The sequence below is a fragment of the Indicator indicator genome, chromosome 26 (assembly GCF_027791375.1).
Source record: "Indicator indicator isolate 239-I01 chromosome 26, UM_Iind_1.1, whole genome shotgun sequence".
NCBI classification, from domain to species: Eukaryota; Metazoa; Chordata; class Aves; order Piciformes; family Indicatoridae; genus Indicator; species Indicator indicator.
This window is the reverse complement of record NC_072035.1, coordinates 15,800,869-15,826,628: the sequence shown is the minus strand read 5'-3', so window position 1 is coordinate 15,826,628 and position 25,760 is coordinate 15,800,869.

Below are 25,760 nucleotides of genomic sequence, written 5' to 3'. Positions count from 1 at the left end.
TCCTGATGTCCAACCTGAATCTGCCCTCATCCTATCCAAACCATTGCCTCTCCTCCTATCCCCACCCACCCCCAGCTGCAGACCCTCTGGAGGCACAGTTTCAGTGAGAGGCTGCTGCAGGCTGCCCAGGACACTGCCTTAGGAATGCTGAAGCACCAAGCCTGGGGGGAACAGAAGTCCTCAGCTCACACAGAGCCTAAGGACAGAAGAACAGGGGGGGTGGGGGAAGAAGTGGGCTGGAGGACCAATAGATGCTCAAACTTCAGAGTGATTTTTCTGCCAGGAGCATTTGGGCCATGGCTAAATGACACAGAAGGGGAAGTTTCCTCCTTCAGGCTGTAGCTGTTCTTCACCTGGCAAGGGGCTGTGCAGGCTCTCCTCCTGCAGGGACAGCTTTCCACCAGGGCTGCTGCATTTGCCTCTGGGCCTGATAGCCCCAGTGTGGCTCTCCTCTCCTCTGAGGGGCTGTGAGGAGCAGGTTGGCAAGGAAAGGACAGCATGGCACTTGGTTCCCCTCAAGGACAATGCTTCAGCTAATTGATCATTAAGGGAGCTCTTTCCATTTTAAGCATGACATTAATCTTGGGTTAAGACTGCAGAGGAAATGGAGAGAGGGGAGAGCCTGTGTGGTGTTAACCAGAGTCCAGGTGAAGGAAGCAGTGCACCTCATGGTTGATAACCAAGTCATCTTCCCCAGAATGTCAGATGGGCTGAGATTGGCCCTGCCAGATAAGCCCCTGGTTATTGGCTGGGGAATCTCTTACACTCCAGTGTGTCTGCCAGAGAAACCTTGAAATCATGGAATCACAGAGTGACTCAGGTTGGAAAGGACCTCAGAGATCAGCTGCTCCAACCCCACCCTCACTCTGAAGAATTTCTTCCTCATCTCCAGCCTCTTCCAGCTCTAAACCATTGCCCCTCATCCTGTCACTACAAGCCCTTGTCAAAAGCCCCTCCCCAGCTTTCATGGAGGCTGTGGTGCCCTCTCTCTCTCTTTCAGGTCCTTCCATGACCCCCATGCCTCAGGAGGACCACTTATGGTAATGCTGCTCCTGTACTGCCAGCCAGGAGTTCCAAGGGCCTGAGGGAAATGGCGATGTCTATGAAGTGCAGAAAGATCTCTTGGGCATGCAGACAGCTCCTCAGCAAGCTGGCTTGCAATTAGCAGCTCTTTAATAAAGTTTTCCCCCATTGACAAATCCTCTTTTTGCTGGTCTCACTGCTCCATGAAATCACAGCAGACACTTCAGCCCTGGATCCAACACAAGCACTTTCAGCACTCCCTGCAAACAATGAAATACAATTTGGATTAGGGGAATTGTAGAGGGTTTTGTTCCTCACTTGATAAGCCTTCATCCATGGCACTTTCAGCTCCAACCAGTGTTTAGGAGATGCAGGAGGCACATCAGGGATGTCTTGCTGCAAGCCTGTCTGGAGGGCAGGGAAGCTTTGCAGCAGGACCTGGACAGGTGAGAGCCATGAGCCAAGGCTCCCTGGGTGAAGTTCAACGAGGCCAAGGGCCAGGTCCTGCCCCTGGGTCACAACAACCCCATGGGGAGCTACAGACTTGGAGATGTGTGGTTGGAAAGCTGCAGCTCAGAGAGGGACCTGGGGCTGTTGGTTGGCAGTCAGTGCCCAGGAGGCAGCAGTGCCCAGGTGGCCAAGCAGGCCAAGGGCATCCTGGCTTGGGTTAGAAACAGGGAGGGCAGCAGGGACAGGAGGTGACCATCCCCCTGTGCTCAGCACTGCTGAGGCCACACCTGAGGGTTGTGCTCAGCTCTGGGTCCCTCACTGCAGGAAGGACATGGAGGGGCTGGAGCCTGTCCAGAGAAGGGCAAGGAGGCTGCAGAAGGGCCTGGAGCACCTGGGCCATGAGGAGGGGCTGAGGGAGCTGGGGGTGTGGAGGCTGGAGAAGAGGAGGCTGAGGGGAGACCTCCTTGCTCTCTGCAGCTCCCTGAGGGGAGGTTGCAGTGAGGAGGGGGCAGCCTCTGCTCCTTGGGGGCAAGGGACAGGCCCAGAGGCAATGGCTCCAAGCTGCAGCAGGGGAGGCTCAGGCTGGAGCTCAGGAACTCTTTCTGCCCTGGAAGGCTTCTCCAAGCTTGGCAGAGGCTGCCCAGGGCAGTGCTGCAGTGCCCATCCCTGGAGGGGTTCCAGCAGCTGTGGAGCTGGTGCTGAGGGCCATGGCTCAGTGGTGCCCTGCAGTGCTGGGTGAGGGTTGGACTGGCTGAGCTTGGAGCTCTCTTGCCACTGGGTGCATTCTGTGATTCTGTGATTTAGGCTGAGGGTTGCTGCTCTTGTGGCAGAATCAGAGAAATTCCACTTCCTGACATTTATGGCAAAGGATTGTGCACACTCAAGGAGCAAATGGTTGGATTTTATGTGCAGAGGCTGAAGCAGAGGTAAGAAAAAGATGAGAGAGGAAAAAAAGAAGAGAGATGTGAACTTTCAGGAAAGCTTTATGGGTCACATTATCAAAGTTACATTTCAAAGCAGCTGAATGGATGTTCCAAGGCTCTGATTCCCAAAGTGCAACTTGACTCTGAGCTGCTGCTGCTGCTCCTCAGCCCTCACATAGCTAAGAACCTTGCTGCAGCTTCCTTCTCCACCTCACAGGGGACCTTGTGCAGGCACCCATCCTGCCCTTGAGCCACAGCTGTTTGGGCTCTGGGGTTGCTGGTGGTGCTGTGCTCTCACAGGATACTCCTCGTTGGAAGAGACCTCCAAGCTCATCCAGCCCAACTCTCCCCTCAGCACTGAAGGGTCACCACTAAACCACCTCCCTCAGCAGCAGGTCCACACAGGCTGCTTGAACACCTCCAGGGATGGGGACTTTGGATCTACCAGAGGCCTCACAGCCCACAAAAACTGAGTTACAAATCACCTTGCAGCACTTCCTAAGCAACCAGAGGCAAGGAGGAGCTTTCAGAGAGGCCCAGAGAGGTGGCAGGAGAGGTCTGATCTTGGAAGCAGGCTGGTGCCACAGAAGGTCTTCCTTCTCCAAAGCCTTTCTCTTGCAGATGCTGACCCTGGAGTGGGGTGGGTGAAGCACAGAGCTGCCTGACTGCCCTCCTGCAGGTGCCTGGAATGTTCTTCTAGCACCTGGCCCACGAGGAGGGGCTGAGGGAGCTGGGGTTGTTGAGGCTGGAGAAGAGGAGGCTGAGGGGAGACCTCAGAGAGCGTCACAGAATTGTCCAAGGAAATGAAACCAGAAAGCCCTGGGAAATCAGACTGATGAGCTGGAGCTAAAACTTGATGGATTTGGTTTATTTGCCATTTTTGGAGAACTGAAGCTCTGCTCTAAATCAATTAGAAGAAGCCCCAGGCAACTCTGAAGGCTGATTGATGAAGGCCCAGCCTCCTCTCTCCTCCCATCACTGCTGGGGATGGGAACTGCCTGGGCATCTTCTTTCCAAAGCAGGAGCAGGAGAGACCTAGCACTGAGGTTTTGACCTGTTCCTGACAGGGAGAAGTGACTCACTCTGGCTGTTCCTCCTGCCCCAGCAGTGGAGCTGGCAGCTTTTGCCCTGCAGAAGCACAGGCAGGCAGGAAGTGAAGCTTCTGCCTGCACCAAACACCCAGCCCCGAGCTCCACAAGCTGTGAGCAACCTGCCACCCTTGTGTGACTGCTTTTCCATTCACACCCAGCATGGGTGCTGGGCAGCCTGGACACTTTGCATCACTGCTGACACCTTTGCATGGTCTTGCCCAAGCAATTCTGCTTCCCTCTCCCCCTCCTCGTGGCAGCATTGCCTTTGGTGGTTTTTTTTTCCAGGGTAAACCCCCACCGAGAAGCTGCTTGCAGGAGGATCTGGTAGCACAAGCACTGCAGTGGGAGCTCAGTGGAGTTGCCCAGGGTATAGCATAGCCACTTGGCTAGACCCTCTGCAGGGGAAGGGGGGTGGAAATGAGGCTTGTCAGATGGCTAGTGGATCACTAAAGTCACCCCTCCTTCCCCCACCTGGAATATTGCATCCAGTTCTGGGCTCCCCACTTCAAGAGGGACAGGGATCTGCTGCAGAGAGTCCAAGAGAGGCTCCCAGGATGCTTGAGGGACTGGAGCAGTGCCCTGTGAGGAGAGGCTGAGAGCCCTGGGGCTGCTTAGTCTGGAGAAGAGAAGACTGAGAGGGGATTGAAGAAATGTTTCTAAAGAGCTGAGGGCTGGGGGCAAGAAGGAGGGGACAGGCTCTGCTCACTTGCACCCTGGGATAGGACAAGGGGCAATGGAGAGAAAGTGCAGCACAGGAGGTTCCACCTCAACAGGAGGAGGAACTTCTTCCCTGGGAGGCTCCCAGAGCACTGGAGCAGGCTGCCCAGAGAGGTTGTGGAGTCTCCTTCTGTGGAGACTTTCCAGCCCCCTCTGGATGCATTCCTGTGTGACCTGTGCTGGATTCTCTGCTCCTGCTCTGGCAGGGGGGTTGGACTGGATGCTCTTTGGAGGTCCCTTCCAACCCCTAACATCCTGTGAGCCTGTGAAAACTTCCATGCTAACCATTGCCTCAGCCTGGCAGACCAAACCTTGGGAGAGTGAGGTTCACTTGGTGGAGAAGCCACCAAATCCCAGGACCTCACCTGTCCCTTCCCCACCTGGCACATTTCAGTCCTGCTTTTACTCTGAGGTCCACGTGTCCATGAATCATGCAGGACTTCTGTAGCACCACCTCCCTGTAGTCCATCAGGACTGGCAGCACTGTCACACTCACAATGTGAGTGCCTCCTCTGTTGCCTCAGAGGAGTCTGTGATGCCAGGGGGTGCCCACATCAGACTTCTCTTAGCAGCCTGTGGTGGGTAACACCAGGGCCCACAAATCAAAATGTTCTGAGGTTTTGTTGTCTAAGCCTCGGTTAAACAAAAACCTGAGGCCTTCCAGTGTGTTGGTGGCAAATGCTCACAGAAACCCAGAATTCCAGCAGGATGGGGTTTGGAAAGGACCTAGGGAGTTCATCCACTCCACTGCCCAGGAGAACATTGGCCAGGGGGGGTTGGAAGCTCTCCACAGAAGGAGGCTTCACAACCTCTCTGGGCAGCCTGACCTCCAGCACCCTCACAAGTTTCTCATCCTCTTCACATGGAACCTCCTGGCTTCCAGTTTGTGTCCATTGCACTTTGTCCTGTCCCTGGGCACCACTGAGCAGAGTCTGGCCCCAGCCTCTTGTCCCCCACAGCTCCTTTAGGTCTTTCTGAGCACTGCTCAGCTCCCCTCTGGGGCTGCTCTTCTGCAGGCTCCACAGCTCCAGGGCTCTCAGCCTTTGCTCCTCACAGAGATGCTCCAAGCCCCTCAGCATCCTTCCATCCTCCACTGGTCTCTCTCCAGTTGTTTCCCATTCTCATGAAACATGTCCTGTTGTTTTTTTTTTTTTTTTGCAATCTCCAGAGACCTTTTTTCTTTGTTTTTGTTTTTTTTTCCTATCCCTAAGCCTTAACTTGACCAAAGAGGAGTTGTATTTGTCTGTGGATTCTGCAAACACCAAAACACCTTAGCCATTGGAAAAGCAACCATCTAGGCTGAGAAAAGGATGAACAATGTTTTGCTTTTTGGTTTGTTTTTTTTTTTGCTTTTTCCCATCAGCTGAGACAGTGAAGTTGCAAGGAAGTGAAAAGCAAGGTTTCAGAAGAAGAACCCCCACCTGTCCCTAGAGCCCCAGTCCAAAGCAGCTCCTTCTTTGCTGTAGTTCCAGCAGAACTTTCTTCTGTTACATTCTTTCAGCAGAGAAAGACTTTGCAAACAGGAAGCAAAAAGCACAACCAGGTTCCTTTTCCTCCCATTTGCATTGCCTTTACTCTACCTTCCTTAAGAATTTGTTTTCTTTGGGCTGCGAGGGGAGTGCACTAAAACTCCCTCAGTTTTCAAGCAGCTGTGGTGGTAAGGCCATGAGACGTGGCCCAGTCCAGATCCAGACAGGACTCAAGATGTCCAGACAGGACTCAAGATGTCCAGACAGGTCCTTTCTGTCCCCTCCTTCCTGCCACAACAACAGGGCAGGGAAGGACAAGGACCAAAGGGGCCAGGCCTGTCTGGTACACAAGACGCCAGCTGGGGTCAGAGCACAAAAGCTTCCCCAGAGACCAGGTCCTGGCCTCTGCCTTTGATGGTCATAGCCTGGCAGGAGGCTTCCCACTGGGTGGCTCCATGTTAGCTTCAGTGCCCATTGGCCCAAGGGACCTCTGGCATTTTGTATCTATACAAGTGGCTGGGGAGCCTGGGGGCTCCTGCTCACATCCCCTTGCTCAGATCCCCTTGCTCAGATCTGCCTTGCTCAAGCCCTGCTCACATCTGCTGCAGCCTCTCCTCACTCCAAGCCTTGTGGTCTCCAGTGTCCTGCCTTGCTTCCAGTGCCTGCTCCAGGGCCCTGGGATAAAGCCTGAGCCTGGAACTGGATTACAAACAGGCAGTTCCTGGAGCCTGTCAGAAGAGAAAGAGCCAGGGACCATCTCCAAATTCCCACTGTAATCCTTGTGAGTAAATCCTGATCTGATCAGATCTTCCTAAGGGTTATTGGTTGGCCTTTGGTTTCTCAGTGGGTGAAGCTATTTGTGTCAGAGCTTTTCCAGTCTCTGAACTCTCTAAATTGTGTCAAAATTGCCATTAAGCATCCTGGAAGAATTCAGGACCCAATAGAACCTGTAAATAATTCTGTCAGTTTTGTACAGAGTTTTGGGGTAGGGTTTTTGGGAAAATAAAAATAACTATGTTTTATAATTCCTGCCTCGTGAATTTAACCCAAAACTAATACAGCATCTGCATCAGTGTTTGAAATAATGTGGAGAGCAGCTCTGGTGAGAAGTAATCACAGAGTGGTGGAGGTTGGAAGGGACCCCCAGAGAGCAGCCAGCCCAACCCCCCTGCCAGAGCAGGGGCACTCAGGGCAGGGCACACAGGAACACAGCCAGGAGGGGTTGGAAAGGCTCCAGAGGAGACTCCACAACCTCTCTGGGCACCTGCTCCAGGCCTCCAGCACCCTCACAGGGACAAGGTTTCTCCTTCTGTTCCTGTGACTTCTCTTCTGCTCCATCTTGTCCCCACTGCCCCTTGGTCTGTCCTTGGCCATCCCTGAGCAGAGCCTGGCTCCAGCCCTGCACATCTTTCCCACCAGCACTGAGGGCAGCCCTCAGGCTGCTCTGCTCCAAGCTCCAAGCCCCAGCTCCCTCAGCCTGGCCTCACAGGAGATGTTCCACTGCCTGCAGCACCTTTGTGCCTCTGGGCTGGACTCTCTCAAGCAGTTCCCTGAGGTCCTTCTTGAGCTGAGGGGCCCAGACCTGGACACAATATTCCAGATGCGGTCTCAGCAGAGCAGAGCAGAGGGGCAGGAGAACCTCTCTGACCTACTCACCACAGCTCTTCTAATCCAGCCCAGGATGCTCTTGTCCTTCTTGGCCACAAGGGCACATTGCTGGCTCTTGGGCATCCTTCTGGCCACCAGGAGCCTCTCCTCTGCACTGCTGTTTTCAGGGCCAGTTTTGTTCTTTCTTCATTCCCTTGTTCACCTGACATCATTTTGCCAGACTCTGGCTTACAGGAACAAGGACTGGGAGCAATTTTTAGGGGTCTGCAACCTGAGCCCTGACCTGAAGACCTGAGCAGAGGTAGCAAACCAGACTGGCACTGGGGTGGAGAGTGCAAGGGCTCAGTGGTGGTTATCAGCTGGAGCTGTGGGCAGTGCTCCAGGGAGGGGGCAGGAAGATAAGGAGGGCATTCATGCAAGAGGCAAGAATCCCTCCCTGCCAGGATGTGCTGCTTGGGAAGCAGGGATCAAGCAGGGCCTGGGAAAGAGGAGATGCCTCCCTGGCACCCACTAGCCAAGGTCTGATGGGACAGGGGGACATAGGGAGAGACTGAGCTCCCTGTGTGTGCAGCAGTGGCCCATCCCAGAGTCCCACCAACCCACCTGGAGCTGGTATGGACATCTGGAGAAAGGTCTGGAGACAATCCTGAAAGGGACCAGCATCCGCAGTCCAATCTGTTTGCAACCCACAACCTCTTTTTACTCTCACTCTGCCTCTTTATCTCTCTGCTTTAAGAAGGCAGCTTTGGCAGCCTCTGCTCCAGTGACCCCTGCTTAGTTCTCAACTCCCTTTTTTAGGGGTGTCTTTGACAGGAAGAGCTAAAGCAGAATCTTCCCCCACACCACACAACCCAGTCTGTGTAATTTGGGTGTGTTTCAGACCTTTTCTTCACAACCCCAGCAAAGTCTTCCCCCCAGGGAATGCTTCGCCAGCGAGCTGCCTGCAGGGGCTGCTCCACTCCACTGCTGTCTCACACACCAGTGGCAACGTGGAGCAGGGAAGTCCTTTGTGCAGACCACATCTGAAGTGTTCTGACCAGCAGGTGGTTTTTTAATGCCCCCTTCTCCTCCCCTCCCCCAGAAGAGAAGTGGCTTCTGAATTTCTTGCAGGAGACCTAAGCAGATCTTCTGGGCAGGAGACAACTCAGGGGGCTGATTTTCCACCCTGCTGTGGCTGCTCCCATGCAAGCTTCCTCTGCTTCCCCTCTCTGTGCCTCTCAGAGCCTGCCAATTCCTGTCTGCAGGGCACTTCACTTTCCATCAGCCACCACATCCCTTCCTTATTCCCTGTGCTGTCAATCACCAGCTGCTGCCCTTGGAGGTCCAAGGCAAGAGGTATGGGGATTTCTGGTGAGGGCTGTGTCAGACATCAGCCCAGACCCAAACCTGGCAGTGCAAGCAGCCTGCATCTTCTCTGCCCTAGTTTTCTAGTGCTTTCAGTGGATGGATGTGTGGAATAAATGCAGGGTTGTTGCTGGCTGGCTCAGAAGAAGAACTTCATTTCCTGTGTCCTTCTTTCCCTGAAAGATGGAAGAAGGAAAGCAGAGAGCCTCTTAGTCTTAGTTTCTCCCAGCCCCAGTACTGTCCCTGTGCATTGCCCCATGTTGGTGCCTGCAGCCATCCACTTGCTGCAGCCTGGCAGCCTCCAGCTCCAGGGCACAGAATCACAGAACTGTGAGGGTTGGAAGGGACCTCAAGGCTCAGCCAGTTCCAACCCCCCTGCCATGGCCAGGGACACCTCACACCACAGCAGGTTGCTCACAGCCACATCCAGCCTGGCTGCAAACACCTCCAGGGATGAGGCTTCCACCACCTCCCTGGGCAACCTGTGCCAGTCTCTCACCACCCTCGTGGGGAAGAATTTCTTCCTAACATCCAATCTGAATCTCCCCACTTCTAGTTTTGCTCCATTCCCCCTGCTCCTGTCACTTCCCGACACCCTCAAAAGTCCCTCCCCAGCTTTCTTGGAGCCCCCTTCAGATCCTGCAAGGCCACAAGAAGGTCTCCTGGGAACCTTCCCTTCTCCAGACTGAACAGCCCCATGCTGTTATGCTGCTTGTGGCCATCATCTGAGTCCTGCACACCACAAGGGACTGCTCTGCTATACACACTCACAGCTCTCTGGCACAACAGAGCCACACACAGTCACAGACCCACAGAATGGAAGAGACCTCTGGAGAACATCCAGTCCATCATTTAGGCTCCTATAAGGGGGAATGGAGACAAAGAGGCACTGCTGGAGCCATTCATCTGAGTCCTTATGGAGATCTAATCATGCCCTAGGAAATGACTCTTGCTCTCTAGAAGCTCTTAAAAGTCACAGAAGCATCCCAGCAGGGTGGGGCTTGGAAGGGACCTCTGGAGACCACCCAGTCCAACCCCCTGCTCCAGCAGGGCACCCACAGCAGCTTGCCCAGGAGCACAATGGCCAGGGGGGTTTGGAAGCTCTCCACAGAAGGAGACTCCACAAGCTCTCTGGGCAGCCTGCTCCAGGCCTCCAGCACCCTCACACCAAACAACTTTCTCCTCCTCTTCACATGGAACCTCCTGGCTTCCAGTTTGTGCCCACTTGCCCCTTGTCCTGTCCCTGGGCACCACTGAGCAGAGTCTGGCCCCAGCCTCTTGCCGCCCACAGCTCCTTTAGCTCTTGCTGAGCATTGCTCAGGTCTCTTCTGGGGCTGTTCTTCTGCAGGATCCACAGCCCCAGGGCTCTCAGCCTTTCCTCCTCAGCATCTTTGTATCCTCCATGGGGCACTCCCCAGCAGTTCCCTGTCTCTTCTGAACTGGGGAGCCCAGAGCTGGATGCAGTACTGCAGCTGTGTTCTCACCGGGGCAGGGCAGAGTGGCAGGAGAACCTCCCTTGCCCTGCTGGCCACACTTTCCTTCATGCCTCCTGGGACACCATTGCCCTTCTTGGTCACAAGATCACCTTGTTGGCTCATGGGGAACTTGTCCCCCAGCACTCCCAGGTCCTTCTCCACAGAGCTGCCTCCCAGCAGCTCCCTCCTCACCTGGAGTGGTGCAGGAGGTTGCTCCTCCCCAGGTGCAAGACCCTGCACCTTCCCTTGCCACCCTGTGCTCATCAAGGCAAGAGACTGGCAGACAAAGACTTTTCCAGCAAGAGCTTGGCAGTCTTCTGAGGTTCCTTCTGGAGCAAACCTTTCCCTCCCCCCCCCCCTCCACCTCCCTTCTCCTCCCAGCATTCAGTCAATATTTGAGTTCTTAATAAAAACCTCTTTCTCTTGCAGCTTCCCTGAGTCTGCTCCACTGCAGGACAACCTGTGCCTGGTGCTGGGCTTCCCTCCCCCCCTTTTCCTTATCAGATGTGCAGCCAGGATGAATGGGCAAAGCTCTTACAGAGAAATTAAATGAAAACAATGCCAGTGCCAAGTTCTGTGCAAACAGAGGAGTGAGATGAAAAATGCCACTGGCTGGAGGTTCACCCAGCACCCTGACTTATTGGCTGTCAGGGCCTCTTCTTACATTTGTCCTTTCCCTCTGCTTGATAAATAAGACTTCCCACCAGGTCTGAAGCTGTACCAGGAGCTGAGTGCTGGATGATGTTAATAAATCTTGGGGGCTATCTTTCTGACTTGCCTGGCAGTCCAATAGCTCAAAACACTTCTGGTTTCTGATGTCTTGCTTTTATTTTTTTTTCCACAGAAATCACAGAAACATTCAAGTTGGAAAAGACCCTCAGGATCTCCAAGTCCAACCCAGAAGCCTACTCTGCAAGGTTCACCCCTAAGCCACAGCCCCAAGCACCACATGCAAACCACCTTTGAACACATCCAGCCTTGGGGACTCCACCATCTCTATTGCTTCCACTTCTAGCCCTCCAAACTCCTCCACCACCTTTTGGAATGGAAAGAGCAGCAGCAAGCCTCAGGTTTCCAGGTGGAGCCTGAGCAGAGAAGTCTTCTGTCTTTTTCTCATAACTTATTTGGTCCTTGTGACCCTCACCAGCTGGAATTCCTTTTGTGCCCCTCTTGCTTTGAGTCCTCCTCTGCTTCATCTCTTAGACCTGTCCTTAGCAATCCAACTCAGTCCTCATGAAGAGACTCTGAGCTAGGTGTGGTCACAGAACCACAGAAACATTCAGGTTGGGACAGAGCCTCAGGATCACCAAGTCCAATCCAGAACCCTGCTCTGCAAGGATCACCCCTAGACAACAGCCCCAAGCACCACATCCAAACCACCTTTGACCACATCCAGGCTTGGGGACTCCACCACCTCCCTGGGCAGCACATTCCAATGGCAAATCTCTCTCTCAGTGAAGAATTTCTTCCTCACATCCAGCCTGTACCTCCCCTGGCACAGCTTGAGACTGTGTCCTCTTGTTCTGCTGCTGCTTGCCTGGGAGAAGAGCCCAACCCCCACCTGGCTACAGCCTCCCTTCAGGTAGTTGTAGATAGCAATGAAGTCTGCCCTGAGCCTCCTCTTCTCCAGGCTGAACACCCCCAGCTCCCTCAGCCTCTCCTCACAGAGCTGTGCTCCAGACCCCTCCCCAGCCTCATTGCCCTTCTCTGGACACATTCCAGCATCTCAATGTCCTTCTTAAACTGAGGAGCCCAGAACTGGACACAGCACTCAAGGTGTGGCCTGAGCAGAGCTGAGTCCAGGGCAGAATGACTTCCCTGCTCCTGCTGGCCACACTATTGCTGATGCAGGCCAGGATGCCATTGGCCTTCTTGGCCACCTGGGCACACTGCTGGCTCCTGTTCAGCCTCCTGTCCCCCAGCACCCCCAGGTCCCTTTCTGCCTGGCTGCTCTCCAGCCACTCTGTCCCCAGCCTGTAGTGCTGCTTGGGGTTGTTGTGGCCAAAGTGCAGCACCTGGCACTTGGACTTGTTGAATGCCATCCTGTTGGACTCTGCCCATCTGTCCAGCTTGGCAAGGTCCCTCTGCAGAGCCTTCCTGCCCTCTAACAGATCAACTCCTGCCCCCAACTTGGTGTCATCTGCAAACTTCCTGATGATGGACTCTATCTTCTCATCCAGATCATCAAAAAAGATACTGAACAGGATCAGGCCCAACACTGCTCCCTGGGGGACACCACTATTGAGTGGCTGCCAAATCGAAATGACACTTGAGGTGATATTGGGGTCAAGGGACAGGCCCAGAGGCAGTGGTTGCAAGCTGCAGCAGGGGAGGCTCAGGCTGGAGCTCAGGAACTCTTTCTGCCCTGGAAGGCTTCTCCAAGCTTGGCAGAGGCTGCCCAGGGCAGTGCTGCAGTGCCCATCCCTGGAGGGGTTCCAGCAGCTGTGGAGCTGGTGCTGAGGGCCATGGCTCAGTGGTGCCCCTGCAGTGCTGGGTGCAGGGCTGGACTGGATGAGCTTGGAGCTCTCTTCCCACCAGATATATTCTGTGACTCTATCTCCCAGTGTCATCCTGTGAGCACTGGACACCCAGTGCCTTTCTGCTGCAGGTTGGGTTTGCCCTTGCCCATCAGCCTCTTGCCTAGCAGCACACTGAGGTTTGTGGCTGCCTTGAGGAAAAAAAAGAAAAATGCTTCATGCACAGGCTCAGTTTTTAGAGATGTGCTTGAAATCATTCAGATTCCTCCCATCTCTGCTGTCCTGGGAATTATATCCAAGCTGTTTCTGCAGCCCAGTGGGGAAGGAACCACTCAGCAGACTCACAGCACAGCTCAGAAGTGCATGGCTGGCAGATGCCATCTAAAAGCTGCCTCTGGATCTTCTGAACCTGCTAGGAAAAACCTTTTCCAACAGGAATCCAGGTGCCTGCTCTACTGCAGGTGTGGCTGTGTCAGCTGGCAGCTAAGTGGCACCAGGTAGGAATTGCTTTTGCAGTGGCCTCAGATGTCTGCAGAGTTTGTCTCTGTGCTGTGACAGCTGTGCCTTTGTCACAGCCCTGCACTGGAGGATGCTGGAGGACACCCTGGCAAGCCTGCCCCTGTCTGCTGCCTTTCCCAGGGCAGCTCATCTCTCTGTGGGTTCAGACATGGCTACCTGCAGGCAGCTTTGCTTCTCCCAGCCACTTTTACCTGCAAGGTGACATTAGAGGCCCAGCAGTCACCTTGCCTTCACATAGGGAACCTTCTCTGCCTGGTGCGTGCTGGAGGTCTGCTCTCTGCTCTTTATTCCCCTACCTCCCTTCTTGTTTTGAATTGGAAATGCTCTCCTGTCTCCTGCTGGCTGGAGCCCCATTGTTCATCAGATGTATTTATTAGCTTGCCTGGTGGCTTGGCTATTGTCCCTCACCCAGTTTCCTCACTTTCCTCTGGGTTTTGTTCCCTGCCCAAATCACAAAAGCTGTGCTTCTGCTGTCTCATTCTCATCCCTTCTCAGCACCTCCTTATCTCTCTCTCCTCTCCTCTCTATTATCAGCACTCCTCAGCAAGGGCTGCTGTCTGCAAACCCAGCCCTCTGCTCCCAGCCTGCCTCTGCAGCCTTCTCTGGGGGCTTTCCAGGACCAATTTCCTTGCTCTCTCTCTCTCAGTTCTTAAAGTTGGTCTTGCTACACTCTGGTGCCCATGTTCCTATGATGCTCCTTGCCATGGCAGAACCACAGAATGGGAGAGGTTGGGAGGGACCTCCAGAGAGCAGCCAGCCCAACCCCCCCTGCCCCAGAGCAGGGGCACCCAGGACAGGGCACACAGGAACACAGCCAGGAGGGTTTGGAAAGCCTCCAGAGAAGGAAACTCCACAACCTCTCTGGGCATCCTGCTGCAGGGCTCTGTTACCCTCACCTCATGCTGAGGTGGAACCTCCTGTGTCCTAGCTTGTCCCTGTTGTTCCTTGTCCTGTCACTGGGCACCTCCAAAAGGAGCCTGGCACCTTCCTCCTGACACCCACCCCTCAGATACTTCTTGACTGGGCAGCCCCAGGCCTCTCAGTCTCTCTGTATCCACACCCTGAGTCTGTTCTGGCAGAGCAGCTCAGGGTGAACTGCAGTGCAGAGAAGGTTCCTCATCAACCTCTGCTTTCCTCTGTCTGGATTGTGGGGGTCACTGCTAGCAGGGAATCACAGAATCAACCAGGTTGGAAGAGACCTCCAAGATCACTAAGTCCAACTGATCACCCAACCCTATCTCATCAACCAGACCATGGCAATAAGTGCCTCATTCAGTCTCTTCCTAAACACCTCCAGGGATGTTGACCTCACAACCTCCCTGGGCAGCCCATTCCAATGGCCAATCCCTTTTGCAGTGAAGAACTTCTGTCTAAGCTCAAGCCTAAACTTCCCCCTGCACAGCTTGAGACTGTGTCCTCTTTTTCTGTTGCTGGTTGCCTGGGAGAAGAGCCCAACCCCCACCTGGCTACAGCCTCCCTTCAGGGAGTTGTAGAGAGCAGCTGCAGAACTGTACCTGATCTCCAGATGGCAGGGAGCCGTTCAGGGAAGCCTGGAAGCTGCCACAGAGAGCAGGAGAGGCTGAGCAATTGGTCTGCCCTTGCCCATGTGCCAGCAGACTGTGCAGCTGCAGGCCTGGGGCTGGGGCTGGGCTGAGGATGGCAGCAGTTGCCACCTGGTCCAGTACAGCAAGACACACATGGCCACAGAACCATAGAATCAGGCAGAGTTAGAAGGGACCTCAAGGCTCAGCCAGTTCCAACCCCCCTGCCATGGGCAGGGACACCTCACACTACAGCAGGCTGGCCAGAGCCTCATCCAGCCTGGCTGCAAACACCTCCAGGGCCATGGAATGTGCTGCCCAGGGAGGTGGTGGAGTCACCATCCCTGGAGGTGTGCAAAAAATGCTTGGATGTGGCACTTGGAGCCATGGCTTAGTTGTCAGGTGTTAGGTGATAGGTGATAGGTTGGACTTGATGGTCTCTGAGGTCTTTTCCAACATGGTTGATTCTGTGATTCTGTAATTGTTAGGGTGGGAAGGGACCTCAAGGCTCAGCCAGTTCCAACCCCCCTGCCATGGCCAGGGACACCTCACACTACAGCAGGTTGCTCACAGCCACATCCAGCCTGGCTGCAAAAACCTCCAGGGATGGAGCCTCAACCACCTCCCTGGGCAACCTGTGCCAGTGTCTCACCACCCTCAGGGGGAAGAACTTCTTCCTAACATCCAATCTCCCCACTTCCAGCTTTCTTCCATTCCCCCTGGTCCTCTCACTCCCTCACACCCTCAAAAGTCCCTCCCCAGCTTTCTTGGAGCCCCCTTCAGATCCTGCAAGGCCACAAGAAGGTCTCCCCAGAGCCTTCTCCTCTCCAGACTGAACAGCCCCAACTCTCTCAGGCTGTCCTCACAGCAGAGCAGCTCCAGACCTCTGCTCATCCTCATGGCCCTTCTCTGGACACCTTCCAGCACCTCCAGATCCCTCTTGGAACAGAGGCTCCAGAACTGGATGCAGTGCTCCAGCTGTGGTCTGAGCAGAGTGGAGCAGAGGGGGAGAATCCCCTCCCTGGCCCTGCTGGCCACACTTCTCCTGCTGCAGCCCAGGCTCTGCTTGGCTCTCTGGGCTGTAAATGGTCATGTTTGTGACCAGAATGGTCAGGTTCCAGATTCCTTTGGTGGCATGTGAGGGAGACAACCACACCTTGCTCTTCTTTGCAGGAATCACCTCACAGTTCTGCTCCTCAAAGAGGAGCAGAAAAAGTACTCCCAGAGGCTCCAAGCACTCCTGAAGGAGCAGCCTGGAAGAGCTGGAGATCCTTCTTCTTCAACTAAATAGTCCCACCAGAGGGCACCCAGAAGACACTGAGAAGTGGCAGGTGAGAAAGCTCTCCTCAGGGGCAGCAGTGATGTTCCTGCTCTCCTGGCTCATGGCAGCTCATTCTGAAGCCACCAGGGGCAGCAAATGTTGGAACATCCAGCCAGGCACAGAGCACACCTGGCATGGGAAACAACCAATCCTTGGTCCTCTTGGACAAAGCCTGGGGATGTTTAGCAACCTGAGAGGGGACACAGAGCTGCTGGAGTGAGTCCAGAGGAGGCCACAAAGATGCTCCAAGGGCTGGAGCAGCTCTGCTGTGAGGACAGGCTGAGGGAGCTGGGGGTGTGCAGCCTGGAGAGGAGAAGGCTCCAGGGGGACCTTAGAGCTGCCTTCCAACAGCTGAAGGGATCCTGCAGGAAGGCTGTAGAGGAACTTTTCCTGAGGGTGTCTGGAGACAGGCCAAGGGGGAATGGTTTGAAGCTGAGGGAGAGCAGGGTTAGACTGGAGCTGAGGAAGAAGTTCTTCAGTCTGAGGGTGGTGAGACTCTGGAACAGGCTGCCCAGGGAGGCTGTGGCTGCCTCCTCCCTGAGGGTGTTCAAGGCCAAGCTGGATGAGTCCTTGAGCAGCTGAATCTAGTTGAGAGGTGTCCCTGCCCCTGGCAGGGAGGTTGGAGCAGATGATCTCTGAGGTCCCTTCCAACCTGAGCCATTCTGTGATTCTGTGAATGCTTATTAATATCTAAAGGGTGGGGGACAAGAGGCTGGGGCCAGACTCTGCTCAGTGGTGCCCAGGGACAGGACAAGGGCCAGAGGGCACAAACAGGAAGCCAGAAGGTTCCATCTGAAGAGGAGGAGAAAGTTGTTTGGTGTGAGGGTGCTGGAGGCCTGGAGCAGGCTGCCCAGAGAGCTTGTGGAGTCTCCTTCTGTGGAGAGCTTCCAACTCCCCCTGGCCATTGTGCTCCTGGGCAAGCTGCTGTGGGTGCCCTGCTGGAGCAGGGGGTTGGAGTGGATGATCCCCAGAGGTCCCTTCCAACTCCCACTTTGCTGTGATTCTGGGATACTGCAAATAGCCTGGGAGGGATTTTTCATCCTGATTTCGCCCCACAGGACAGGAAGTCCTTTATTTTCTTTCTTTGGTCCCAGAGGCACTGCAGTAGGTTAATCATTGCTCTAGATGCATGGCTTGATGCCACACCAGGGTATGGTTGAGGTGACTTGAGTGTCCTGCAGGCAGATTCACTGCAGCAGGTAGAGGTTGGACTTACCTCTGGAAGAGAGGGAGACAGTTCCAGGGGAGAGCTCAGCTCAGCAGGTTTGGGAAATGGGATGCACTATGTCCAGGGCTAATAGAATGTGTGAGACAGCCCCATGGACACCCCACAATGGGACTTGCCCTCCTTCTTGATCAGGGACTGCTAATGCCTTGCAAAGATTTTGTGCAAGGCCATGCTCAGCTCAAGCAGTGATGGATGGTGGGTGTAAAGGTGATGGATGGAGTATGGTAATTACACAATTACAGGGGAAAGTGTGCTGGCAAAAAAAAAAAAAAAGGAAAAAAATTCAGTAAAATTACTTTGCAAGCCAATGCCAGCTGCTGGAGGAGGGGTGGTAAAGACAAAACAGGAGCAGACAGGGCTCTGGGCTCAGCAAGGCTCTCCTGAAGGCTTCCCAAGCCAACTCCAGCAGAGTTAGGTCAGGTTGAGGGTGGGAGAGCTGCATCTTGGCATCCTAAGGCCAGAGCTGGGGGATCTTTTGTGTGGGTTGTGGTGCCTGGGTTGCAGAATCACAGAATACATCTGGCTGGGAGAACTCTCCAAGCTCATCCAGTCCAGCCCTCACCCAGCACTGCAGGGCACCACTGAGCCATGGCCCTCAGCACCAGCTCCACAGCTGCTGGAACCCCTCCAGGGATGGGCACTGCAGCACTGCCCTGGGCAGCCTCTGCCAAGCTTGGAGAAGCCTTCCAGGGCAGAAAGAGTTCCTGAGCTCCAGCCTGAGCCTCCCCTGCTGCAGCTTGGAGCCATTGCCTCTGGGCCTGTCCCTTGCCCCCAAGGAGCAGAGGCTGCCCCCTCCTCACTGCAACCTCCCCTCAGGGAGCTGCAGAGAGCAAGGAGGTCTCCCCTCAGCCTCCTCTTCTCCAGTCTCCACACCCCCAGCTCCCTCAGCCCCTCCTCATGGCCCAGGTGCTCCAGGCCCTTCTGCAGCCTCCTTGCCCTTCTCTGGACAGGCTCCAGCCCCTCCATGTCCTTCCTGCAGTGAGGGACCCAGAGCTGAGCACAACCCTCAGGTGCTTCCCTACACTTCTGGCCCAGCAGGACTTGGTTCATTCTTCCCTTTCTAATTTGTGCAGCTTTATCTTCCAGCTGCTGGTGACTTCCTCTGGTCCTTTGCAGGGCAGATTTTAATTTCCTTCCATGAGGCACTGTTTGCACACCACCTAGCCTGTAATTTCTCAGTCTCTGTGTTGAACTTCATCCCATTGCAGTTGTACACTGAGGGGGGCAGCTCAGCTAGGGCAGCTGCTTTGGGCACCTTCTCTGAGGCAGCACAGAAGCTTTGCTTTCAAGTCTCCTGTTCAGCCAAATTCAATTGTAGAGCATCACTCAAACATCCATTTGCAGCAGGTCTTGTAGCCAGAAATAACCCCACGAGCTTGAGAGCCCTGGGGGATGAGTGAGAATGCCCTGGGAGCCAGGCTCTGCTTGTTGTGATGCATTCAGGAGTCACTCTCAGGGCTCCCAGCACCATGGGTTCTGCAAACAAAGCCCTCCCTAGGCCCAGATCTGGAAGGCAGATGCTGGGGAAAGGTTACACAAGAGGCAGCTTTGTTTATTTGCTTAAACACCAGTTAGCACTGGAGAGCAAACAGCAAACCCAGCCCCTGTCCCCTGGAGCAGTCCCAGGGCAGTGGGCAGGAGCTGGTGCTCTCCACATCTACCTCCTCAACAAGGAGAAGTGCAGAGTCCTGCATCTGGGAAGGAAGAATGAACTGCCCCAGGACAGGTTAGGAGGGGATCTGCTGGAGAGCAGCCCTGTGGAGAAGGACCTGGGAGTGCTGGGGGGTACCAAGTTCTGCATGGGTCAGCAATGTGCCCTGGTGGCCAAGAGGCCAATGGCATCCTGGGGGGCATTCAGAGGAGTGTGGCCAGCAGAGCCAGGGAGCTTCTCCTCCCCCTCTGCTCTGCCCTGCTGAGACCTCACCTGGAATATTGCATCCAGTTCTGGGCTCCCCAGTTCAGGAGGGACAGGGATCTGCTGCAGAGAGTCCAAGAGAGGCTCCCAGGATGCTTGAGGGACTGGAGCAGTGCCCTGTGAGGAGAGGCTGAGAGCCCTGGGGCTGCTTAGTCTGGAGAAGAGAAGACTGAGAGGGGATTGAAGAAATGTTTCTAAAGAGCTGAGGGCTGGGGGGCAAGAGGCAGGGGCCAGGCTCTGCTCACTTGCCCCCTGGGATAGGACAAGGGGCAATGGAGAGAAAGTGCAGCACAGGAGGTTCCACCTCAAGAGGAGGAGGAACTTCTTCCCTGGGAGGCTCCCAGAGCACTGGAACAGGCTGCCCAGAGAGGTTGTGGAGTCTCCTTCTGTGGAGACTTTCCAGCCCCCTCTGGATGCATTCCTGTGTGACCTGTGCTGGATTCTCTGCTCCTGCTCTGGCAGGGGTTGGACTGGATGATCTTTGGAGGTCCTTTCCAACCCCTAACACCCTGTGAGCCTGTGATCCTCCACGCAGTTGAATGTCACTGCTGAGGCAGATGAGCTCCCAGTCTGGCCCAGGTGGGATTTTCCAGCCTTGCAGAGCCTGCCAGAGGGATTACAGCTGAGTTCATGTCACCAAGGAGTCTGCTGGCTTAGAGCTGTGCCAGGGAATTAAATACCCACCTGCTAATCCAGGGGGCTCATCCAGAGCACACATTTACATTGCTCTGCTGCCTTGATCCTGCAGGATCCCCTAGGGCCCAGTAGGATGTTTCCATATACAAAGGGGTTTTATTCCCTGCTGGCTTCCTTTGTGCAGAGCAAGGATGGAAAACAAATCCCCAAACACCTCCAGATGTTATGAGAAGAATCACAGAGTCATAGGAGAAGAATCATAGAATGGTTTGGCTTGGAAAGGACCTTCAAGATCATCCAGTTCCAACCCCCTGCCATGGGCAGGGACACCTCCCACCAGCCCAGGCTGCTCAAGGCCTCATCCAGCCTGGCCTTGAACACCAGCAGGAAGGAGGCAGCCACAATATTCCCAGGCAACCTGTGCCAGTGTCTCCCCACCCTCACTGCAATGAATTTCTTCCTCATCTCCAGGCTCAATTTCCCTTCTTCCAGCTCAAAGCCATTGCCTCTTGTCCCAGCACTCCAAGCCCTTGGAAAAGGTCCCACCCCAACATTCACTTCTGTCACCACAGCAAGTTCACACAGTGGCTCATCACTCAAAGGACTGTCAGCCACAGCACACCTCCACCCAGAGCACCATGAGGGTTATGTGGATCATCTTAGGGATGCTGGGGGAGGAGAAGCTCAGCAGGAGCCAGCAGTGAGCACTTGCAGCCCAGAGAGCCAAGCAGAGCCTGGGCTGCAGCAGGAGAAGTGTGGCCAGCAGGGCCAGGGAGGGGATTCTCCCCCTCTGCTCCACTCTGCTGAGACCCCACCTGGAGTACTGCATCCAGTTCTGGAGCCTCTGTTCCAGGAAGGATCTGGAGGTGAGACCTTTAAGAAGTCCAGCTGCAAACCTAAGTCTGCCAGGTCAGCACTGGTCCCTCAGCACCACATCTACACAGCTTTGACACACCTGCAGGGATGGAGACTCCACCACTGCCCTGGACAGCCTGAGTCAGGCCTTGGCAACCCTTGTGGGGAAGAAATTGTTCCTCCTGTCCAACCTAAACCCCCCCTGGGGCAGCTTGAGGCTGTGTCCTCTTGTCCTATCACTTGATATCTGAGAGAAGAGCCCAAGCCCCACCTGGCTCCAGCCTCCTTTGAAGGATGTGTGGAGTGAGAAGGTCTCCCCTCAGCCTCTTCTTCTTGAGACTAAACAACCCCAGCTCCCTCAGCTGCTCCTCCCCAGCCCTTCCCCAACTTTGATGCCCTTCTTTGGACCTGCTCCAGGCCCTCAATGTCCTTCTCAGAGTGAGGGGCCCAAAACTGAACCCAGGATTCCAGCAGTGCTGACACAGGGTGGGGGACAATCCCTGCCCTGCTCCTGCTGGCCACACCATTGCTGACCCAGGCCAGGATGCTGGTAACCTTCTTGGCCACCTGGGCACACTGCTGGCTCCTGTTCAGCCTCCTGTCCCCCTCTGCCTGGCTGCTCTCCAGCCACTCTGTCCCTGTAGTGCTGCTTGGGATTGTTGTGGCCAAAGCCTTTCCTCTTTTCCCTGCCTTGGGAGAACAGTGCATTGGTCCTTATCTGGGAATTTGTTTCCTTGCTTTGGCACCAAATATGTGTCCCTCTGGGCATGCCTTTGTGCCCCAAGGCCAGGACTGAACACTTCTCACTCTGGCAGTGCTGCTCTCACTTCTGCTGTGCAGTGCCTGGGGGAAGTGTTGACACCTCAGAGGGAGGAATGAGCAGGGAATTAGCTGAAGTCAGGGAGGAAGGGACACACACCTGCCAGAGATGTGTTCAACCAGCACCCCCAGGACCTTTCCCTCTGGGCACTTTCCAGCCACTCTGCCCCAAGCCTGGAGCATTCATGAGGCTGTTGTGCCACAGATGCAGGACCCAGCACTTGGCCTTGCTGAACCTCATCCCATCCACCCTATCCCATGGATCCAGCCTGGCCAGGTCCCTCTGCAGAGCCTCCCTACCCTCCAGCAGGTCAACACTGCCACCCAGTTCAGTGTCATCTGCCAGCTTAGTGAGGGTGTCTCAGTTCCCTCATCCAGTTCGTTGGCAGAGATATTGAGCAGGCTTGGCCCCAGCACCGAGCCCTGGGGGACACAATTCCATCAGAGTTCATTAAATGGATCTGAATATGCAGGAAGGAAAAAGGCCTGGAGGGATGGTCCTGTTCCAGATAGGAAGGGCAGTGAATACAGTGGAGACAAGGGGACCAAACAGCAACTGCCACCAGGAAAAGCAAGATAAAGGCTAAGGAAAGCTTTTGCTGTTGAGATCTGCGAGGTGGGAGCCTCCAGAGTGGGGAAAGGACTGGAAGCTACATCACTTGGGAGTGTGCAGTCCAGCCTGAGGTTGCAGACACACTGTCAGCTGCAGGCAACTCATCAGATGGATGGTGACATTCTCCCCAGACCTGCTGTGAGAGATTTGCTCTGACAAAAATGGCAGCAATCTTCCAGAGAAGGTGCAGAGAGGGAAGCCTACGAGGCTGTGAGGTGTTCTGCTGAAAGAAAAGCACAAGGGAGACCTGGATTTGACGGGGGGAGGGGGTTGTGCAGCCCAGGGGGACAGCCCCTGCATGGCAGCTGCATCAGGCTGTCCCTCAATCATAGTCATAGAATCATGGAATCAGTCAGGGTTGGAAGGGACCCCAAGGCTCAGCCAGTTCCAACCCCCCTGCCATGGGCAGGGACACCTCACACTACAGCAGGCTGGCCAGAGCCTCATCCAGCCTGGCTGCAAACACCTCCAGGGATGGAGCCTCAACCACCTTCCTGGACAACCCATTCCAGGCTCTCACCACCCTCATGGGGAAGAACTTCTTCCTCACGTCCAGTCTGAATCTCCCCACTTCCAGCTTTATTCCATTCCCCCTGCTCCTGTCACTCCCTGACATCCTAAAAAGTCCCTCCCCAGCTTTCTTGGGCCATGAGGATGAGCAGAGGGCTGGAGCTGCTCTCCTGTGAGGACAGACTGAGAGAGTTGGGGCTGTTCAGTCTGGAGAAGAGAAGGCTCTGATGAGACCTTCTTGTGGCCTTGCAGGATCTGAAGAGGGCTCCAAGAAAGCTGGGGAGGGACTTTTTAGGCTATCAGTCAGTGACAGGAGCAGGGGGAATGGAAGAAAGCTGGAAGTGTGGAGATTCAGATTGGATGTGAGGAAGAAGTTCTTCCCCATGAGAGTGGTGAGAGCCTGGAATGGGTTGTCCAGGGAGGTGGTTGAGGCTCCATCCCTGGAGGTGTTTGCAGCCAGGCTGGATGAGGCTCTGGCCAGCCTGCTGTAGTGTGAGGTGTCCCTGCCCATGGCAGGGGGGTTGGAACTGGCTGAGCCTTGTGGTCCCTTCCAACCCTGACTGATTCTATGATTCTATGATTCTATCTGTGAGCAGTTTCAAAGGCACAGCCCTAAGAGCAGTGCAGAGGCTCAAAGCTGATTTGTCACCACTGTCCCAGAGAGCATCACCACGAGCTCCTCACCTCCCAGCCTGGAGCAAAAAGGAACAGCCCTGAGTGTTTTGCCTGTGCTGTGTCCCTCCAGACCCATGGAAGCCTATCAGAAGAGGAGAGGTGGCCACAAACAGCAGGGCAGGGACATGAATGTCCCAAGGGCTGGAGCAGCTTTGCTATGAGCACAGGCTGAGGGAGCTGGGGGTGTTCAGCCTGGAGAGGAGAAGGGTCCAGGGGGACCTTAGAGCTGCCTGCCAGGACCTGAAGGGGTCCTGCAGGAAGGCTGTAGAGGAACTTTTCCTGAGGGTGTCTGGAGACAGGCCAAGGGGGAATGGTTTGAAGCTGAGGGAGAGCAGGGTTAGACTGGAGCTGAGGAAGAAGTTCTTCAGTCTGAGGGTGGTGAGACTCTGGAACAGGCTGCCCAGGGAGGCTGTGGCTGCCTCCTCCCTGAGGGTGTTCAAGGCCAAGCTGGATGAGTCCTTGAGCAGCTGAATCTAGTTGAGAGGTGTCCCTGCCCCTGGCAGGGAGGTTGGAGCAGATGATCTCTGAGGTCCCTTCCACCCTGAGCCATTCTGTGATTCCATGAATGCTTATTTAATATCTAAAGGGTGGATGAGGCCTTGAGCAGCTGAATCCAGTTCTGGGGAGTCCCTGCCCATGGTGGGGAGGTTGAAGCAGATGATAGCTAAGGTCCCTTCCAACCTAATCCACTCTATGACTGTATGCCTGCTCCTCTTATGTCTGAGGGAAGTGGTGAGAGGTCCTGGATGGGGAGCTGAGGGCAGCCTGTGCTGCTTTGTGTACACCAAGGGCAGGCACAGAGCCTGCTCCAGCTACACCTGCAGGTGAAAGCAGAGCAGCTCTGTGCCCTGAGCTTTGTGCACAGCTCTGTAGCACTGATCCCTGCACTCAGAAGAGCTGAGCTGGTGGGGAGGAAAGGGGCTGGCTTCAGCTGAGTGGCCCCAAGGCCATGGCAAAGGAGAGAAGCTGAGAGAGGAGAGCAGGGGCAGGATGTGCAGTGGCTGCCCTCAGCTTCTCTGTGCTTCCTGCTGCCCCTTCCCAGCTGCAAGGGCTCTGCTGTGAGGAGGTGCTGTGGCTGCTGCAGGTGGGTGGCCTGAAGCTGTGAGGAGTCAGTGGCAATCCTGCTAACACTGGGTTCCCTCTATCTGACTTTCCCTCACCCTTTCCCCAGCAAGGTCCTAACAAAAGCCTTTCTGGGGACCCTCTGCACATGCCCAGTGCCAGCATCTGCCAGAGTCCCAGCTCACATCTCCTGTGTTGGTTGATAACAGCCCTTGGCAGAGATGAAAGGAGATGTTGTATTTCCCCAAGAGGCTGCTCAAGTGTTGCCAGCATCTGGAAGTGGGAGAGAAGCATCCCAGACTCACTGCAAGATTTATTTTTTTTAATAAGGCTTTTCAGTTGCCTTTCCCTTGCCTGCTGTTTTCCTGCACCTTTAAGATCTACCAAGGTCACAATTTCAGGGGCTTTCCCCAAACAAACCAACACCTAAAACACACTGTCTTGGGAGCTTCCCCTCCCTCCCCTCTCCCAACTCTTTTTTTTTTTTATTCTGCCTTGATGGATGCTGCAAAAAGGAATCCAGGACTTGGGTCTGGAGGAAAGAAAAGACAAACCACCACATGAATTATATCATGAGCTGGGAGAGGAGATGAAAAAAATTCAACCAACAGGAAGCTGCAGCAGCAGAGAGGGTGGCAAGCAAGTAAATAAGCAGCAAAAGCATTCCAAATGAATTCCTTGTTAGCTGTCAGCCATACCCTGCTGCTCTGTCAGGGACACAGAGTTTCATTCCCCCACATTCTGACCCTGCAGCAGTTCCCTCTGTGCACCAGCCCAGGCCTTGATTAGGTCATCTCTGTGCACAGACAGGCAGAGATCTTTTATTTAACAGAGACCCAAAAAAGAATCCTCTCTGCTCAGGCAGGCAGCCATGAGAAGTGCTCATCAGACATGCCCAGCAGATGACTGCACCTTGCCTGCTTGATATTCCCCCTCTGGCTTGGGTGCAGGGCTGGTCCCTGATGCATTTGCCACAGGGCAGTCTCCTGTTGCCAACCAGACAACCATCTCACCCCCCAGCTCCCCCCCTGCCCCATGCTACCCTTGGCCACACCACCTCTCTTCAGCACCAGCCACACAGAGAGCATCCTGAGGGCTGCTGCTCAGAGCAGCTTCTGAAAACCAAAGGCAGGCACTGAGAGGAATAACAGATTCAGATATCTACAGAGCAAGGTCTTCATCTGAGTCCATCATTTAGGCTCCTGTAAGGAAGGATGAAGACAAAGAGGCACTGCTGGAGCCATTCATCTGAGTACTTCTGGAGATCTATTCATGCCCTAGGAAATGACTCTTGCTCTCTAGAAGCTCTTAAAAGTCACAGAAGCATCCCAGCAGGGTGGGGCTTGGAAGGGACCTCTGGAGCTCATCCAGTCCAACCCCCTGCTCCAGCAGGGCACCCACAGCAGCTTGCCCAGGAGCACAATGGCCAGGGGGGATTGGAGGCTCTCCAGATCTCCACAAGCTCTCTGGGCAGCCTGATTCAGGGCTC